The sequence below is a fragment of the Triticum aestivum genome, chromosome 6B (genome assembly GCF_018294505.1).
Source record: "Triticum aestivum cultivar Chinese Spring chromosome 6B, IWGSC CS RefSeq v2.1, whole genome shotgun sequence".
Taxonomy (NCBI): domain Eukaryota; kingdom Viridiplantae; phylum Streptophyta; class Magnoliopsida; order Poales; family Poaceae; genus Triticum; species Triticum aestivum.
In genome coordinates, this window is record NC_057810.1 from 31933209 (window position 1) to 31955129 (window position 21921).

At 43.4% G+C, this 21921-nt stretch overlaps 1 long non-coding RNA gene across 1 annotated transcript; it reads left to right on the plus strand.

Annotated features, from left to right (window-relative positions):
• Window positions 1-10088: 10088 nt before the first annotated feature.
• LOC123133295 (uncharacterized) lies at window positions 10089-12945 on the plus strand. Its single transcript, XR_006465212.1, has 3 exons — window positions 10089-12115; window positions 12223-12348; window positions 12542-12945. It is a non-coding gene; the product is annotated as an uncharacterized lncRNA (long non-coding RNA).
• Window positions 12946-21921: the final 8976 nt, after the last annotated feature.

Here is a 21921-nt window from a genome sequence, read left to right on the forward strand (position 1 = left end):
CATTCCGAGGGCGGCGAGTTGAGCGGGGAATAAACAGGTCAGTCAGCTTGCCTCTGCTTCCAACCCTATTTGGGATTATCCCACCTCTGTTTTGCTTCTTGTGGGGAATAGCCAAGTAAGTATGCGGAATTGAGTTTACACATGCTACTCTACTTGTCTTGACTGAACTTTCATAACTCATTATCCTCTTGTTTCTCTGATGTCACAATGTTTTTGGCTCCAGCCGTGGCCCGTGGCAATGGGCAACTATCTGACAAGCACAGGAGCCAAACCAGAGGAACATGTCCATGTTAAACCAGCGACCAGATCCACCAATGGCAAGGGTAGGCCAAACATCAAACTTGAAGACCTTCCAGAGGTAGCATGTTAACATTGCACACCCTTAATTTTGATTTAACTTTAAGTTATGTTTTTATTTATAACTTTTATTTAAGGGCAAATAAGTTGATTCACTGAGCCGAAGTATTTTTTGGTGTTGTTGAAGGATGTCTTATGCTCAATTTTATCAAAACTGCCTGCAAAAGAGGTTATTCGGACCAGCGTCTTGGCGAGCAAGTGGAGGTCTATGTGGACAGCTTGCCCCAGACTAAGTTTCGACGGTGCCCATACCCATAGGGTGAAGCAACATGCCCAGGTATTCGTCGACCGTGTTAACGCGGTTTTACGGAAGCACCGTGGCAAGTTTGCCGATGATCTCGAGGTTAAATTTATGTTTGAGAGCAAGCTAGTTCATCACCTCGACGATTGGATTAGGTTTGCTATATCGTCCCGGACAAAGACGCTAGCTTTTAATTTGGCACCCTTATCCAATCTCCTGAGACATGGCTATCATTACACGTTCCCATTCGATCTCCTGGACAAGGAAAGCTTATCCTGCCTACAGTGTCTGCAACTGAGCTTTGTATGCTTCAAACCTCCTTCCCACTTCGTAGGTCTTCCAAACCTAAGAAAGCTCGATCTCTATTTACTGAAAGGCACCACCAGGCAGGATCTCGAGAATATCTTGGGCAGCTGCTGTAGACTCGAATGGCTGAGCCTAGTCAGATGCCACCTGAACGATGAGCTGAGGGTCGTTCAGCCGTTGTCGCACTTGCACTACTTGAAGGTTGTTTACTCCTCCACGGGCCCCTCTCCGTGGTGCAGTTTTTCGGCATGCTGCCGGGTCACTCCTCCACGGGCTTCCAGATGTACCAAACCTGACACTAGATGTCCTAATTCTACACCTAGAGGTATTTCATTTCGACAATATTCAAGTTAGGGTTTGGCGTGTGCAACTCATTTGTGTATGTAGTAATAATAATAACCTCTGCTTTTATCTTTCAGACCCGATGGGTGTTAAATAGTCCTCGCGTGTTTTCTCGGCTCAGGCATGTGCAGATAATGTTGATGATATCTCACGAAGATTTTGACAAAATTCTCTACATAGTTTCCTTTCTAAGGGTTGCTACGCTCATTGAAAGGTTGGAAGCACATGTGAGTAATATTCCCGAACGGTTCCTCTTTTGCCATCTTTTATTTTCATTCCGCATGTGAGCCGTTACATGCATTTTGAATGGTATTTCTGCTGCATTCGATGCTGATCTTGCCATCGTATACGTACGTTTGCAGTTTAATGGGATTTCTACCATGTGGTTTGCAAATGAGGGACCTTTCAGACAAGAGATCCCGCCGTGTGAATATAGGCATCTCTACTCCTAATGGAGCAGTTGGTGAATAGTCCACGCAGTTAATTTTCGCTGGCTTTTTTTCCGTCTATCCTCCCACCTCCATCAATTCGCTGGTTTATTTTCATCTATCGTCCCACCTCCATTAGCTTGCAACCCTTCCGCGAAAAAAAAACAGTGCCCCAAAAAAACCTACGGTCGATGCCTCCAACCCCCAACCTCCTCCCTGGCTCCCGGCGCTGCCCGCCCCCATCTCCTCCCCGATCCCGGCGCAACCCCGCCCCCACCTTCTCCCTCACTCCCGGCGCCGCCCCCGCCCCCACCTTCTCCCTCAGTCCCGGCGCCGCCCGACCCCCAACGTCCCTGGATCCCGGCGCCGCCCAACCCCCAACCTCCTGGATCCCGGCGCCGCCCGACCCCCAACCTCCCTGGATCCCGGCGCCGTCCCGCCCCCACCTCCTCCCTCACTCCCGGCCGCGACCTCGACACTCCCGACCTCCTCCCTGAGCACATGCCACCGCCCTTGTTCCTCCCTCCTCCAGGAGGGATCTAGGTGTGGACTCGTTATCTACGATGGAGGACGCGCTGCCTCCCTGGCGAATGGGATCGGAGGGAGGGGCTCTGTGTCATCACTAGTAGAAAATGGAGCTTTAATACCGGTTCATAAGGGCCTTTAGTGCCGGTTCTGCAACCTGCACTAAAGAGTGGAGACTAAAGGCCTCCCCCCTTTAGTATCGGCTTGGCACGAACTGCCACTAAAGGCCTACCACGTGGCGTGAGCTCGCGTCGTGGTATGGGGGACCTTTAGTACACACCAACCGGTACTAAAGGTTTTTTTTAATTATTTTTTGAAAATTTTGGAAAAAAAAATTGATTTTTTTTCAATTTTCTGAATTATTTGATGATTTAGTCTCTAATCGCCCATCTTAACTGCTCGAGTGTGGATCACTCATTCCAAATCATCTAACTTCCCGGCCGGTCACCCATCCCTCTCACTACTTCAGCCTGAGCACACTTAACTTCCGGGTTCTATTCTCCCTCGTTTCAAAGTCTGCACTTGTTGTTTTCCTGACAATAGTAAGATGTGAATCCTATTAACCCTCAGGAGTTTAGCTTGAGCATGAAGTCACACGTTTCACTGTTTGAGTTTGAAACTATTATTCTAAAAAACAATAATTATGTAGTAACACTAATATTTCTTGAATAAGTAGTTTGACCACTGTTTGACCAGATTTGACCAAAATTCAAAAAAACTGAGATACTTATTTAGTAACACTAATATTATTGCGTAATTATTTAGTAACACTATATTTCTTGAATCAGTTGTTTGACCGGTTTGACAAGATTTAACCAAAATTCAAAAAAAAACATAAATTAGAGCATATCTTTTTTTGCTTTTACAATTTTGTCATTTAAAAAATTGTCCTAAACCCTAAACCCGGGACTTAAAACGTCGGAAACTCTATGCTAAACAGTAAAAACTAAGGGTTTAAACCATAAAACCTAACCCTAAACTCTGAAATCTAATCCCTAGCACTAAACGCTAAAAACGTCTAAAAAACGTCTAAAACGCCCAAAAACTCTATTTTCTCTTTGGAATTTTGTGATTTTAAAAAATTGTTAAAACGGAAAACTTGGTACATTCAGTCGCCACAATGACACTCTTGTATGTGGTACATTATATGCATAATCGTATATTTGTACCAGGTACATTTAGGCATACCTGTACCTGGTACAATCAGCGCACAGTAATTGGACTTGGTACATTCAGCCGCCACAATGATACTCTTATTCGTGGTAAATTATATGGACAACCGTATAATTGTACCAGGTACATTTAGGTATGCGTGTTACCGGGTACAATGAGCACACAGTAATTGGACTTTATACATTCGGCCGCTACAATGATACTTTTGTACGTAGTAAATTATATGGACAACTGTATACTTGTACCAAGTACATTTAGGCATACTTGTACCTGGTACAATCAGTGCCCAGTAATTGGTCTTGGTATATTCAGCGGCCATAATGATACTCTTGTATATGGTACATTACATGGACAAATGGATAATTGTACCAAGTATATTTAGGAATACATGTACCTGGTATAATCAGCACATAGTAATTAGAGTTGGTACATTCAGTCGCCACAATGATACTTTTATATATGGTACATTATATGGACAACCGTATACTTGTATCAGGTACATTTATGTATACATGTACCTGGTACAATCAGCGCACAATAATTAGACTTTGTATATTCCGCCACTACAATGATACGCTTGTATGTGGTACATTATATGGACAATGGTATACTTGTACAAGGTACATTTAGTTATATGTCCCCTCACTTGAGATCGGGACGAGCACCCAGCTTGTAATTGTGTCATGAGATTAATGCTCTTGCAGCGGTATAGTGAGTATCATCGCAATCGTCAGAGCTGTTATTCATCATGCATACGATAGCCGCGTAGGACTCTGGCACCCCAGTCGCTTCTCCTCCGGCACCCGTGCTTAAGGTCTACGCATGGGCACATATTGTATGTATCAGCGATGCATACATTTTGATACGTATTTGCACTTGCCAATCAGTGCTCAAGTATACTTGTGTACGTATTTGTATATATCAGCCCACATATCTCTATCATCAAAACTCGGTTCGCAGCTAATGTTTTGGTATCGCTTGGAAACATTCATTTTGCGTACGTACATTTAGTCTTGAAAATGGTCTAACTTCACCTAGGCTTCAATGCTTTGACTAATGCATTTAAAAAACATTGTCTTTTATACTTAAATACCCAAACCTTTACATATAAATACGTACTTGAATACCCGTATGCCGCCATGCAAAAAAAAGAGATAAACCATGCAAAAAAAATACCCGTATGCCGGTTGGCAAGTGTAAATACGTACCCATTATCCAATCATATAAGTCTACATTTCAGGGGGGAATTTAAAATATAATTGCAAATAAGTAATTTTTTTTGTTTTCCTGTAATAGACCATGACTAACATTAGTTGGACAAATTCTTATTTCTTATACTCAAATACACGAACCGATACATGTAAATACATATCTGAATTCATTTGCATCGGCCGGCAATTGCAAATGCGTACCCAAACATCCCGTCATTTTGGAACTCAGACTTTTGGCTACAACCTCTTGTGAGATATGCGGCCGAGTGCACATAAAAAAGGGATATTCTTATTCGCTGTACACTCTAGCAGCCAGGAGTATTCCCTATGGAGTTGTATATTCGGTGCACCTCAGATAGAGTAACAGCCAGTAGGACCCTTAAAAAGTATTACTTTAATATACTTATCTCATATGTTTGATTCCACTGTTGGTGCGGCGAGGACAGTGACAATCGCGATGTGGGAATAGCTCAAAGGTGTGAAGTGGAATAGGCCAATATGACAGGTCTATGAATTGCCTTGTGAAGGTGAAAATTAAAAAATAAGTCATCCCTGTGCCTGGTATATTATATGTATTTTTCTGAATTAGGATGATTTAGTTATGATTTTTTCAAGTTTGAAAATTGCCCTATAGTCCCGGTTTGTGTCTCTAACCGGGACTATAGGTTAGACCCCTTTAGTGCCGGTTCGTGGCACGAACCGGTACTAAAGGTTCAACACAAACCGGCACTAATGCATAGCCGTTCGAACGGTACTAATGATACCATTAGTACCGGGCCAAAATCGAACCGGGACTAATGTGTCTCACGTAAGGTCCTTTTTCTACTGGTGCGTGAAGGTCAGGGAGGCAACGGCAGAAGGGGAGCCCGGCGTCAAACACGGGTGTTCGTCCCCAAGTAGGCGGCCGCAGAGGGCGTATTTGAGGCCACCCCAATTGCGGGTGGAGGAGGCTGCCCGTCCATGTCTTAGCACAGAGGTCAGCGATGTTCATCCCTTCATTTCTTGTATTTTTATTTGATTTTTCAGGCATCGGACGACCTTATGCCGGTGATGAATGTTACTTGTGCAATTTCAGGTGGAATGCGATGAACCGGAGTACGAGCTGAACCCCGGCGAACTCCAGTTCCGCAAAAGGGATTAAGAGCTCCAGAGTTGTAGTATGGTCCTCATCTCCTCCCTGCCGAACCTGCAGGATTTGGCAGCAGAGTGTTGCCGGAAGTAGGAGAGAGAGAGGGTTGAGACATAGGTCTGCACTTGCACTCGATCCCTTTCTCTTGCAGCTCCTGCCGGGAACTGAAGGGACCTCGAGGAGGGGTTTCTCTCCTACTAAATGTGGTGAAGTACAGGAAGTGATGAATTGTGTGTGTCAACAACAGGGGCAAGGGGTGATAGTTGAGGATGACATGCTGCTGTGGGTCCAAGAAGACGTTGTAGCAATAAAGGAGCAATGTTGCCATCTCCGTTCATTGATTCTTCACATTCTGAAATCTTAGTGTAGTTACCCAGGGACGTGTATACCTTTCGATTGGATGCTCGAGGAAGCAGGATATGCTATGATGCAAGCGGATGGTTGAATCAAGTGTTACTTTTCCCTATTTTTCTATGCTGCAATTGTGATGGTTTTTGCTATACCCTGTATCTGAGCTGACATCGTTTTGCTTTCAAATTGCAGCTTTTGATCAGGCATTCAGGAATAAGCAGGAAAGACCTGAACCCCAAGGTGAGGGGCATCCTATCAATTTCTTGCCTTTTCTGTGGTAGTTGATATGCTTGATTATTCTGCTCTACTGGTCTGGATCTAATAATGTAAACTTGAAAGTGAGGATTTCTTTGAAGAACCTATCAAGTAGCGGTGGCGAGATGTTAAAGTGGCCCCTAACTGATGAACTTTTGGCTCGAAACTACATTTATTCAGCAGTTGATTATAAGCTATTAGAACTGTAGTGTTTTACATTGATGTTGTCAGTTCCCTTCTGTTAACTAGCCAAGACGTAGATTTCAGTTTCATGTAGCTGCTAGCACTCTGTTTTTTTGTGTTTCAGTCGAAGTGCAAGGTCAGGATCCTCTTTTGTTTGGCGGTACTAATCACTAACATCTTACTGCACACGCTATTTTTTTAAAGACAATATGATGCACCTCAATTCCAATCTGACACCTGTAAAGATTTTTCACATGTTGTTAATGTATGCCAAGATAGCATACATGAAGTTAATGTATTCTAAGTTAATGTGGCCCCTAACTGATGAACTTTTGGCTGGAAACTACATTTATTCAGCAGTTGATTATAAGCTATTAGAACTGTAGTGTTTTACATTGATGTTGTCAGTTCCCTTCTGTTAACTAGCCAAGACGTAGATTTCAGTTTCATGTAGCTGCTAGCACTCTGTTTTTTTGTGTTTCAGTCGAAGTGCAAGGTCAGCAACCTCTTTTGTTTGGCGGTACTAATCACTAACATCTTACTGCACACGCTATTTTTTAAAGACAATATGGATGCACCTCAATTCCAATCTGACACCTGTAAAGATTTTCACATGTTGTTAATGTATGCCAAGATAGCATACATGAAGTTAATGTATTCTAAGTTAATGTGGATCAAAGCGGCTGACTGCACCATCAATGGACGAGAATTTCTCACTGAACTGTTTTTGTTTGTTCAGTTGCAGGCACTCTGCATGGACAAGAATTTATCACTGTCACTGGTTTTTATTACTTCATCAAGTAAATCATTGTCTAATACCGAACGAGTTGAAACTCATGATGTTTTATTGAACAATGATCTATTTGGAAGCTAACACAGAGAAGGTGTTGTATGTTCACTAGCTTTTTGCAAACTTTGTATTTCCAATGCTACACATTCTTTGCATAGTTATTTTTATGTGTAACCAGAATTTATTTGTGGTTACTCATGATCAAATTTTAAGCTACCATGTTTAGAGATATTAAAACCTGCAAGAAACGCGCAGCCAAAGATTTTTTTCCTCATTATTTGGTATCGAACAAATAAGGTGTTTTCCTGGAGGATTGTGCTCTTATCGAAGTATTAGGCAGTTGTTATATTTTGCTTTTAGTTACTGTTAGTTTTTTCAGACTCGGAGCATTATTACAAACTCTTAACTGAACTATGTAGGTTTGTTTATGAAGAATCATTCTAACTGGAAGTAATACAAGGCAAGTGTTTATCAGATACATGCACTATTATTGTCTGACAAAACTGATAGCATTAATCTTGACGGGTGCGCTCGTGGTTGGACTCGCGGAGCTGGCCGTTCGTGGCTGGATGGTTCGTGCGAAGACTCGGCCAGGTCGTTCGTGCCGTGCCGCCGTAAGTGGAGCAGCTGGGTTAACCAAGCCGTTGGGCGTGCATGTAGTGCGGAGTGTATGGGCGTGCATGTAGTGCATGTAGTCAGTGGTTAGCTAATGCGTGTGGGCATGGCTTAGTGGCCGGTGTGGCGCATGAGCTGTGTATGTGCGCTGTCTACTACTTAAGGTGCTGGCAGGTGGTAGAGCCAAAGGAGCCAGAGAGAGAGAGAGAGATGTAGCCTCTCGGAGTGTATATGTGCTCGCCGTGGGGTGGTGTGTGTGTGGCAGAGTTCGAGCTCGCCGGAAATACAAGGGGTTGTTCGTGCGGCCGGAGGCGTTTGTGCGCCGGGAAACCTCGTGCCCTCTCTCTCTTGTTTCTTCCTTGTCTCCGGTGATCGCCGTGGTACAGTGAGTAGGCTAGGCACCAACAATTGGTATCATGAGCTGGTTCATCTTGGGTGTCGTTCTCCTTGCCGGAGGCGTGCCGGCGGTGGCGGAGTTCGCCGGCGGCTGCGCGATGCTCCGGGCCGTGTGTCGGTCTATGGAGGTGTCGGTCTAAAGTAGTGATCTAACCGCTCTTATATTTATTTATAGATGGAATACTCAATTTTCCCACATGTTTCTTTATATCCATGTAAATACTATTTCGTTACCGCATGTAACTTTCCAGTCTAAATAATACTGTAATGTTTTTTGTCTGTTCTGATTGATTTCCCAATTGCTCGTGTAGCATGCTTGCTTTATTTGTTGCCTCTATTAATTTAGTGATAACCATCCTCTTCATCAATCCTTGCACAATATTCTGTTTTCTTGTATTTTTAAGAACATGTATTCGTTCTTTGATTGAAAAGTACAGTGCAACATGTGTATCAAAGTTCAAAGACTTGGAATAACATGTATTTCATTTATTGCAAATATTAATGTGTTCCTTGAGCTGTAACAATGAGGATGCATAAAACTGATACAGAACTTGCGAGTCATGATAAATGTCTTAAACCTTTAATTTTATTGAAAATAACAACGGATATGTGTTTCAAATTTCAAAGACCAGGAATACTGTGTATTTCACCTATTACGAGTATTTACCTCCATAATGCTTTTGTGTGCTATATCATCAAATTTTAGAAAATGTACCTACTAATGTTTTTACTGATGCTTCTGTGTGCTATATCATCAAATTTTAGAAGAAAATGTACCTACTAATGTTTTTACTAGAACATTTTGCTACATTTGTTTTAATGTTAGAGAAAGAACTATGTTGCAGCTTCCAATAGAAGAGTGTATCAAGTTTCTTGATTGTATTTGGACAAATATGCAAGTGTTATGTATTGTCCCTATTAAGATGAGAAGCATTGTGGTAGTGAAACTAAGTACAACCATGCGAGGAAGAGCTGGACCACAGGGAAGATGACAATAGTGAAGAGCTGCTCTTTGTTCGTCATGGCATTGTGGAAAATTGCATGTGCGCTTATGCACATGGACTATGATGTTATGCTTGAATGTCATGTTCTCCAATGGATTTTTTCTCATAAGAGATAGTGTTAGATACAACAATGAAGGACAAGGTATGTAAGCTAAAGGGTAAATATCTAGGTCGTATTCAGTCATGTCGTACACTTATTCCTCCAAGAACATATGCCCTCAAATGGCTATATATGCCTGTTTTGTTCTGGATGAAATTGTGTGTGGAGATATAATTTTAGTATGCAAATTTACTTGATGTTTAATTCATGTGGTAATTCATGCAAATGTTATAATATGATATAATGTATTACACACGCCATACACTATAGTGCTAGCAATTGGTTAGTTTCTGAGTTTTGTTGCTACTGCCTACTTTGTTGAAGCATTTGTTGGGGATGACTCATGTACTTACTTTTGTTGCTTACTAAAATAGAGAAGACAACATCAAAGAATAGTATTTGTTTCCTTTCAGTCGTCAAATACTTTTCATTGTGATATGTAATTCATTTTTTTATTGCGTGCATGTTGAGTTAGCATTATATTTTTATATAAAAAATTGCTATAGGCATGTGGTGAATAACATTTGAAGGCCGTTTCTGCTCTTGTCCCTTGTTGCTGCCCTGCCACGGCCACGCCGATCACTGGCTCACTTAGAACATGAGTTAGTGGATTTTGTGATAAGAGTGGGGGTTGAGAGTGAGTGGGATGGGGGTTGGGGCTCCTTATTGTGGTTGGGGCTCCTTACTCGCAGGAAAAGGGAAGGGTGCATCATGGGATGTGGTTTTTGTGTTGGGACTGCGTATTGAAGATAACATGTCGGATAGTCTAGACAACCACATTTTCCCCTCATATATGGGATGGATTTGGGGGAGTCCGGAGTTCCGGACTATCTAGACGGTTGAATTTTGGGCAGCCCGTTGGGTGCCCGTTTGATACCAAAACATGACGTATGAAGGAGAAATGAGTTTCGACCTTGAAGACGACCTTAATCATCTGTTTGATTCATATGCATTATAGCCCGTAGCAATGCACGGGCGTTTTACTAGTCTGAAGAATATCCGTGTCAACGGCGGAGCTATGTGGAGGCTCGAGGGGGCCGTGGCCCCCCCAGCCCAAACAGGATTTTTTTTCTTACTAGGTATTAGTAATGTAAGTAATGGGCTAATGGCCCATCGTGCACGCGCGCACACTGTTTGCCTCTATTGCCCGTTCGGCCATTCCCCAACCACGCTCGTGCCGCCCAGTGTTGCTGCCGCCGCACTCGCTCGATGCGCCTGCGCTAACTAGAAGCTCGCCCTGATCTGCGTGTGCCGCCGTCGAACATCCCAGCGCAGAGGAGGGAGGAACAAGGGCATCGTCGTCGGGCGTCGGCTGCTCTTCGCCACTGGCCTCGCGGGTCTGGTGGTCGTCCACATCGGACGGCCGGCCGGCCGGCCACTCCTCCGGTCCTCCCGCGGATTTGTAAGTGCTCATGTGGCTGCGCCCACCTTAAACTATTGGACACTAGGAATTTGGATCCTCCGTCCGGCCGTCCGCGTGATCTGTACGAGTAGGATAGTGAAATTGAGGAAACAGGGGCAGCACCAAACATTGGAATTTTTGTTGCTACCTATAGGAGTTTGATTAGTAATTTAGCAATTAAGTATGCCTATTCATCTGGTCTAATTGTGGATTTTTTGTGTTTTGCATCACAAATTTGTATTTGATCTCAAAACGGGATAAGATTGATCAAGTGACCATGGTTAATGGCAGCAGCAGCAACATTCAGTCGTACTTCAAAAGACAAAGGACAGATCAACAAGATGCAGTAGCAGAAGATCCTCCACCAGCGCAACCTTTACCTCTGCTTCTTGAATTGGAACAACAACATGAAAATCAAGATGAAGAGCCTCAAACAAATAATCCAGTTCCTCTTCCTGTTGTGTTGCGAGGTATGGAATTCTTGGAGGGAGATCCTGCATTGCAACCACAAATTTGGCAATACCCACCAAATCAAAGAGATAGCGTGCGGACATCATATTTGTTGCTAGGTCCTATGCAACCAAAACTGAAGGAGTATAAAGCTTCTGGTAAAAAGGGCCATCAGGGTTGCTTCCAATATAAGTGGTTTGAAAAATTCCCATCATGGCTAGAGTACTCAGAGGATAGTCATCGTGCATATTGTTTATTTTGCTTCGTTTCTAGCAGAAATTTCTCATCAAAAGGAGACTCTGATGTATTCACAGTGCATGGTTTTGATAACTGGAAGAAGGTAAATGTTTTGAGTTACGATTTTTAGGTCCCGGGTGCCTAGACACCCGGTTATCATGACCATCCAAGCAGTACGCGGCTCATTGGGATATGTGCGGGTCTCTGCACCACGGTTTGGATTTGTAGGCTAGGTGAATAGTAAGCGCAGTAGACTGAAATTATGTGAAACGCATCTGGGCCGCTACTGTTTATCATAGGCAGAATCCGTAGCCTCTGTCACCAGCCAGTCCACATGGATATTGAGATGGTTGCATCCCATCGAAAAAGATGATAGACATGTCGGCCCGTGTTTCAAACCAACGACAAGACCTCACCCCCAAGCCTGCGTTCGTCTCGAACCCCTTGCAGAGAAACATACCACCCGTCGTGGGTGCCAATGGAATCCAAGCAGATCGGCCGAGATGGCATCATGGCATGGGACACATTGATTCCAACCAGGTAGAGGAACCTGCGGCTGTTCATGGTCTAGAAATTCTGGGATCAATCGTCCCAGATCTGGAAACTGAAGCAATCCCCTGGTTAGTGTACATATACTCCATTGATTCTAGCGGTGAAGCACCTCTATTCGTACCACTCCTTATTCATCTGTTCATATCCTGTGCACCCTCCCCCAACCCCTTTTCAGATCTGAAGTGGTAGATGGTGGCGTGTCTGATCTCTTCCCGCATGGCGTCCCTGGCGGTGATGCACAGAACGGCGGCCGGAGATTCGAACACTAGGACGTATCAGGCAACGGGAGGTTGGAACACATGTGAGCATCTGTAACTCTTATTCAGACAAATCTTGTTTCATGTTTCTGAAAAAACAGCGCACGACACTGAATATGATTAAGTTGTCGCCGCGTAGACACTACATATTATAAATGCGATTATCTCTTCCCCACTGGCGTCAACCATTTTTGAAGAATATTTCGACAAAAACTCACCGCAGTTTTCTTGGTCCAGGTACTGGATTCATAATGGACTTGCAGCCAGAGCAACCCCGAGCAAACTGAGCTCGATTGAAAGATATCTCCTAAAGTATGAAGGCAAGCACGCACCAGACACTTTTGCTCCTGTAGATGGCATGTCGTTTGATTCATGCCAAGAAGTGTACGAACAGTATAACCTATACGCTTGGGAGAATGGATTCGGAATTCTTCGTGGAAAATCCAGATGGGGAGATGGGCGGCATTACCAGCTGATGTACGAAATTGTTTGCTAGTGCCAGGTCAGATACATAGCGTCATGCTTGAAGGTTCAGTAGAAATACATCTTGTTGCCCCATTTCGTGATGAGCAAATTTAAGATGGTCCATATTTCAAAAAAAATTAAGATGGTCCAAGTTAATATGAGCCGTCAATTTTTCCCATTCGAATGGGTGGAATGTGTCTTACCTCTTGGGAGGTAAGAATCTGTTAATTCCTTTACAAGGTCAATATAGACTTTGCACTTTACATAAATAAGGAACTAGTAAATGATTACATCTTAAAGTCAGACAATACAAGGAAAGAAATATCATTATACTACTTGCAACCTGTTTATCTTCCACTTTTAGCTCTGTTACATCCTCACAAATTGAGCTCTATTTTTCTTGCCCATTTTGATTAAATGCCAAAAGGTTCGTAAAATACATACATGTAAACCGGATAGCATATTTGTCAAACTACTAACATTCTTTTACTTTATTTTCCCAACCTTTTTCGATGATCATTTCTTGAGCCGATACAAATAATATATGATAATTTAAAGTGTGAAAAAGAAATTTTGTATATGATGGTTCTTGGAGAATGGCAATTAATTATACTTTCAAGAAATGATAGGTCTCTATGGAAGAATATATTTTCTTCTTCCAAAAATAAGTCTGATGTATGTGACGAATCATGAGAATTTATACCGATATGGCGAAAGAATGGTTGATCCATTCAAAAGATTTCCTTTTAGCAAAATAATTGCCATAGTTGAGAAAGTTTACATGTCCAGACTTGCTGTTGACCGGTTGAGATCAAATACTCCTCTTACATCATAGGCGGAAAGAGGGGCCATCTTAAAAGCGTTTGGATTCTTTCGTGCTTGGAAATCGCTTGGCAATTATATTGTAGACATTAGCTTTGTCGTTGTCTCTTTGTGCTTGTGGTGTGCAAGGTAAACTAGACAAATAGAAAGAAAAAAATCCCTACAAAACAGAGTGCAAGGCGTGGATACGGCTCCGCCACACGAAAGATCCGCAAAAGAATGACTACCGTGGTATTCTGGATGAAAAAACCAAAATTGATAATACTATATAAGGGTTATTATTCACATCTTTTGGACTTGTGCTTTTTCTTATTTCACGAGGAAAGCACGAGAGTCATTAGTCCACGAACCTTTTTACACGAGTAAGACGCTAGGCCGTGTTTGTCAGAAAAGGTTTAAGAAAGTTTTGACTCTTTTTAAAAGAATTAAAATCTTTTGTCAATTGAGATGTATTTGCCCCATATTTCAAATATCACCACGATCAGTCGATCACTACATTCCAGTTTGGATCATTGACTAATTCCTCCGATTATAAGCCTGCCACGGTTTACTCTCAAGGCGCATTTATTTACACGGAGATACGATAACAAAGAACGGCCACGTGCCGGCAAAGAAGACTGGACATCAGAATGGCAACACCAAATTAAATACTCAACAGATCAAGTGGCTCATATGGGCCCCGCCGTGGTTAGCAGCAAGTAGTGTGGCACGGTGCGATGAACATGCACCTGGGACGCGCTACCACACCACAGCATGGCCAGGACATGTACCTGGAACACCGACCGGCATGTTGTCATCATGGTGTACCTCAAACTCTTGCTAGGGGCATACGTACATGGTACAAGTGCTACTGCTGTTCCCGGGACAATGTTACAGTCCAACCTATTCCTGGGACAATATGAACAATATTTTTGTGTTTCATAGATTTCTCTACATGGCTTTAGGGAATTTTTAAATGGGACCCTTGAAACATCTCCTATGTCCACACGACTTCTATCTAGAGACCTGGAAGTAAGACAAGAGGGACGTCGGAATCACTGTTGCGTAAACGTCTGATAGCTCGAACCTATCCAAAGCCTCTCATGTGCTAGCGTCCGCGTGCTCCCCCAGGAGAAGAAGTTGTCGCACATTAATGTCGGTTAGCGCCACTATAGAGTTTCAGCACCGCATACATGTAGGTGCGACATGATATTTTACTGGAGCCGACATTAAAGCGACGCGCTGGTCAAGAGCGCCGTGCACGTCGAGTTTCGGTATCTGCGCATGTTCAATACCAGTGCAACGTGATTGGACAAGACGGGGTTAACTATTTAGCGAATTTCAAACTAGACGCCCGTACGTCCGCCTATCGGCACAAAATAGGCATGGTGAATCCACCCCGGCGCCCCCCTTACACAACGCGCCGCTTGAACTTTGCTTGCTAATCCAAGAGGCTTGCGTCCGTCAAGATAATCCTTTCAACCTCCATGTCTCGAGCAAGTCGCAACCTCTCTTGGGAGCTGTGGCGAGTTACATACGTTCTCCTTCGTCCCGTGCATTGGCAGAAAACGGTCTGGAATCGCCCATACAGTGGTCGGATCGTTGTCGGCCTCGCTCGGGGTGGACGAAGTCCTCATTGCCTTGAAGACTCAATCCGCTCTTACTAGGCCTCAGATTGCAACCATCATGACGTTCTCCGCCACTGTCTTCACTAGGGAAATCAAAATACCGACATGTCCCATAATGTCAACATACAACGAAGCTTCGCATCACACCCTCCTGAAGCCACTCAGGCTGAAATAGGGGTGCACACGACCGAATCCCTTCCATCCCAGAAATCTACAGGCATCAAACACCCAGTGGAGATCTTCGACGGAGCATTCCGAAACTCGTCAATGGCCAGATCAAAGAGGGTCGGCATCTAGTAGAATACCATCTTGGAGCAAGAAGAACCCTAGGAACGCATCCCTTAGACAAGCAAATCAGCAGGCCCCCGCGCCGTCGTATCACCTCTTTGTACACGTTGATATTATCTGGTTCCCCCACTCCCCCTTCCCTTTTATCTCAAGGGCAAAAGCCTTGTTGTATGAAATTCTACTGAATATAAGATGATCCATTGACAAATCTAGCCTCGGTTTATATAATGTACCGGCAGCCTAGAATTATAGGAGTCTTTGTCTTGTGCGCTAAGTCTTATAGAATCTCAAAAACACACATGTACTTGGTACAACCAGCCCATAGTAAATGGCCTTGGTACATTTGGACGCCACAATGATACTCTTATATGTGGTACATTATATAGACAACCATATACTTGTACCAGGTATATTTAGGCATATATGTACCTGGTACATTAAGTGGACAACCATATACTTGTACCTAATACATTCAGACATACTTATAACTCGTACATTCAGACGAATCCACCGTACAAAATCGAAGATAATAATAGTACTGACATAATCAATCAAAAATGGAGATTTTTTTCCTATGAGCATCCTACAACTCATACGACCGTGGTACTTCCTTCATACACTTCCCCAATAACATTCACGAGCTTCTCGCATCCGTCCACGTCGAACACGGACAACTCTCATTGTGCACGCTCATATGTCGCGAACACAAGCTTATCTCCTCCCTTGAGATCGGGACGAGCACCCAACTTGTAATGGTGCCATGAGATTGATGCTCTTACAGCCGTATAGTGAGTATCATCACAGTCGTCGGAGTTTTTATTCATCATGCGTACGGAGGACTCCGGCACCCCGGTTGGTTCTTGTCCAAACCTCGTGCTTAAGGCCCGTGCTTAAAAGCGCACCCCGGACCCTTGCACATCCATTAATACAACTTTATATGCATCTATTTTCTGTCTCGTCGGCGACCGCCATTCCAACACCCTGACCACCCCGCCCATACTTGAACTTCGTGACTCCATCACCTACATCGGTACACCCAGGATCCATGATGCTTCTCCTCCTCCGCCAGTCCAGACCACTCCTCCATCCACCACAAAGATACCATTCGCCCATATGATAGTCACCATGTCCGGCAAGTGTTAATTGGATTGCTCGTGCTAAATTTTGTTGTCTCTTCCTCTATGAAACAATGGATTCACATGTAGGGTAAATATACAAGCACTTGAGTGGTCCGTTGACTCTTCCGGCAAGGAGGGCTGCTCGGATGAGGTGCACCATGTTGGGCGGATATTGGTCGTTACTCGTAACTTGTACCTGGTACATTATCCATTACAAACATACATGTACATGGTACAATCAACGCACAGTAATTGTACTTGGTACATTTGGCCACCACAAGGATACTCTTGTACCTAGTACATTAAATGGACAACCGTATATTTTTTACCTGGTACATTTATTCATACTTGTACCTGGTATATTAAGTGGACAACCATATATTTGTACCTGGTACATTCATGCATACTTGTACCTGGCACATTAAGTTGATAACAGTATAGTTATACCTGATACATTCATGCAAATTGTTCAGGTGGGCATGCAACAAGATATTTGACAGCTTAGAACCTAACACCAACATGGTGACCTAATTGTTGTCGCTAAGAAGCCCTTTGACAGCTCAAGGACACACTATATATCAGTCGAGATTAATGTTGCGGCATTGAGTTTTATGAACAATGTCTCCGACAGTGTACAACAATACACTGAGCGGTCAGGTATGACCATTATCATATTCAACAGATTGTTATGTTCGCAGAAAGTGGTCTACGAGCATCTACAGTCGGGTGCTTCAAACCCCCCTCATATATCTGGACGGACGACGCGGTCACTGATTGGTCAAGAAAACCCGACCCAAACTGGGCACATCAAACCCCCTCAAACGCTCGGGCTGAAAGACACCTCTTATATCCAGCCCAAATGTGGGAAAAATATAGGAAGGCATGAGCCCGACTCGGTGCGGCCGTCATGTCAGACCCGACTCACGCTGGCCCATCCTATCACACATATATTCATCTCCATGTGTTCTTGGGACCAAACTCTAGTCACTCCACTCGGGTTCACTTCACTCCACTCCACCCCCAAACTCCCGTCAAGCGATCTCCGTCTTCCCCAGCATGGCGGTTAGCAGATCTCACTCCGACTAGTCTAAATCTATCGACTAAGATGTCGTCCCGTGCAAGTTGGAAAATGTGTAGCCGTTCGCTAAGCCTGGGAGTCTTGGACCTATTTGAAACGAAGGTCCGACATTGTTCATCTTAAGCTGATTCCTCCTAGTGAAAAGAGGGAGAGAAGGACATTGAGTTAACATGTATGCGTGTTATAAAGAAAATATAAATACATGCCAGTCAGTGTTTCAAACAACTGAATAGACATGTCGACTTTATCATCCTTCAATCCTCCGTGTCTCAAGCAAGTTGCAAGCTCTCCTGGGAGCTGCGGTGAGTCACGTATGTTCTCTTCCGTCGCGTGCATTGGCTAAAAAATGGTCTTGAATCGCCCATCTGATCGTCGAATCGTTGTCGGCCTCGGTTGAAATGGACGATGCCTTCTTTGTTAGCGGTGAGATGGATGGGGTTCACATGGGGGGTGGGGCGGGGGGAGCGAACACATCCTTGTAGAGATCCACAACATGGATTGCCAGTGCTAAGTTTTGTTGTCCCTTCCTATCTGAAAAATTAGATTCAGATATGGAGTAAGTATACAAGCTCTACGTTTCGATGACTCTGCCGACTACTCGAAAGATATGCACTATGGTGGGTTGTAATATTGGTAGTAATATTGACTATCACTCGTAACTTGTGCCTGGTACATTAACCCATCACGAACATACATGTACCTGGTACAATCAACACATAGTTATTGGACTTGGTACATTCAGCCGCCACAATGATACTCTTATATGTGGTACATTATATGCATAATCATATATTTGTACCAGGTACATTTAGGCGTACCTGTACCTGGTACAATTAGCGCACAGGAATTGGACTTGGTACATTTAGCCGCCACAATGATACTCTTGTTCGTGGTAAATTATATGGACAACCGTATAATTGTACCAGGTACATTTAGGTATGCGTATTACCGGATACAATGAGCACACAGTAATTGGACTTTATACATTCGGCCGCTACAATGATAATTTTGTACGTAGTAAATTATATGAACAACTGTATACTTGTACCAAGTACATTTAGGCATACTTGTACCTGGTACAATCAGTGCCCAGTAATTGGTCTTGGTATATTCAGCGGCCATAATGATACTCTTGTATATGGTACATTATATGGACAAATGTATAATTGTACCAAGTACATTTAGGAATACATGTACCTGGTACAATCAACACATATTAATTAGACTTGGTACATTCAGTCGCCACAATGATACTTTTATATATGGTATATTATATGGACAACCGTATACTTATATCAGGTACATTTAGGTATACATGTACCTGGTACAATTAGCGCACAATAATTGGACTTTGTACATTCCGCCACTACAATGATATGCTTGTATGTGGTACATTATATGGACAACGGTATACTTATACAAGGTACATTTAGTTATATGTCCCCTCACTTGAGATCGGGACGAGCACCCAGCTTGTAATGGTGCCATGAGATTAATGCTCTTGCAGCGGTATAGTGAGTATCATCGCAATCGTCAGAGCTGTTATTCATCATGCATACGATAGCCGCGTAGGACTCTAGCACCCCAGTCGCTTCTCCTCCGGCACCCGTGCTTAAGGTCTATGCATGGGCACATATTGTATGTATCAGCGATGCATACATTTTGATACGTATTTGCACTTGCCAATCAATGCTCAAGTATACTTGTGTACGTATTTGTATGTATCAGCCCACATATCTCTATCATCAAAACTCGGTTCGCAGCTATTGTTTCGGTATCGCTTGGAAACATTCATTTTGTGTACGTACATTTAGTCTTGAAAATGGTCTAACTTCACCTAGGCTTCAATGCTTTGACTAATGCATTTAAAAAACATTGTCTTTTATACTCAAATACCCAAACCTTTACATATAAATACATACTTGAATACCCGTATGCCGCCATGCAAAAAAAAGAAGATAAACCATGCAAAAAAAATGCCCGTATGCCGATTGGCAAGTGTAAATACGTACCCATTATCCAATCATATAAGTCTACATTTCGGGGGAAAATTTAAAATATAATTGCAAATAAGTAAATTTTTTGTTTTCCTGTAATAGACCATGACTAACATTAATTGAACAAATTCTTATTTCTTATACTCAAATACACGAACCGATACATATAAATACATATCTGAATTTATTTGCATCGGCCGGCAATTGCAAATACGTACCCAAACATCCCGTCGTTTTGGAACTCAGACTTTTGGCTACAACCTCCTGTGAGATATGCGGCAGAATGCACATAAAAAAGGGATATTCTTATTCGCTGTACACTCTAGCAGCCAGGAGTATTCCCTATGGAGTTGTATATTCGGTGCACCTCAGATAGAGTAACAGCCAGTAGGACCCTCAAAAAGTATTACTTTAATATACTTATCTCATATGTTTGATTCCACTGTTGGTGCGGCGAGGACAGTGACAATCGCGATGTGGGAATAGTTCAAATGTGTGAAGTGGAATAGGCCAATATGACAGGTCTATGAATTGCCTTGTGAAGGTGAAAATTAAAAAATAAGTCATCTCTGTGCTGGTACATCAATCGTCCATCCATTTTGGTGCTGTGTCAGGCACAGCACAATGATTAGTTGTACTTGGTACTGTCGTGAGGTGGTTCTCGTTAGCTGTACCGGAACAGGTCGGAGCATACATGTACCTGGATCATGAACATTTAGTGTAGCAGGAACAGAAAGTCTCAAGTTTTTTTACCAGTGATATTCACTTACGTCTGGATGTATTCCCCGCTTCTTAGGTTGGTCAAATGGTGTTGCCTCACGCAAGATAGACAGTCGAGCTAGCTCCTAGTCTTTTTGTTTTTCTAGAGCATATCCTTATAGCTGAGACCTATATTTTACCCAATTGGTTTATATACATCCCACATTGTCTTGGATCCGTAGAGCAGTGGGAAAGGAAAAGTGTCATAAAAAAGAAACAATGAATGGCTACACTGCTAGCGTGTGTGTCTCAAGCAACAGGAGCTAAGTAAAAAAAGGCTATTTACTTTTTACTATTCGCTAAGATCTTCTGTGACCAATGCGTGTACTCTAGTATTTCACAAAAATGCTACCCACAGATATGTATAGGAGATGCCAGCTCTTTACATAAACAATCTGAGTCCTTAAAAAAACTTCTGCATGTTGGCTTGTTGGGGAGCACATGCAGCCACAGGAAGGCGGGGCCAAGTGGATGCAGCCTACTCAATACGCATGCAGCATGCACCGTTTAAAATGAGTTGTCCCATCCACACTGACAGAAGATAAACCAAGAAGCTATAGAAACTGCCATGTGAACTCCCTAGGGCTCCCTGATGGTCTGACCAGCACGTTACGTCGTATGGTCTGCATGAGATACACCGCATATGTGTTGTCTTTTCAACCGATGGCCCATCTAGGCTCATGCCAGGGCAAACACTAGCTTACCCGTGCATCCTAGTGCCAGGCCTACACTGTAGACTACAACCAAGTCCCAGTCATGCATGTCTGCAAATTGCCTGCTAAATTAACCTGACACCGCAATTGACTGCTACTGACTATTCAACTGCACGAATCTTGAACTCCCTCAACGCACGGATTAGGGGGTGTCGGGGCACCCGGGTGCTATGGCACCTTTTCGAAATGTTTTGGTTTGTTGTAGTTGGTTAAAAAAATTGTCTTTGCCCCCCCCCCCCCCCCCCCCAAAGGTTTTTGTCAAGCTCCGCCACTGATCCATGGCTCGGGTTTCAGAGGGGCGAGAGGCCAAGTTCAATTCCTTATGCACCTTGTGGAGAATGCCCCTGCGTTACAGGTTGTGACTGTGGATACAACTCAAAGACTGACTGATGCTTGGTATCCAGATGAAGTAAAGCCAGAACTCAATAGTGATGCACTTGGTATGGTTAGAGACCCTCTTCTTGAGAGACTCCCATCGGGTGCAAAGCTTTTTCTCGCTTAAGGGAGCGAGAGATCAATGGGGCGAAGCCATCGAACACCTGCTGGTTCCTGGTGCGCAGAGGTGCTTGAGGCTTGGGGGCAGAATTTTAATTGGGTGTTTTGAGAGCTGTGGAAGGACATCGATCGTCTTCAACCAGACAGCAGCGACCTTGGGGAGATCAGTCCATGGTCGTGTTCTTCGGAGCGGAGGGTGGGCTTCTTCGTGTCGATCTCGAGGCATTCTTTCAGTCATGGAGCGGGTGGATGTTGTTAGATGAGTTGTTCTATAT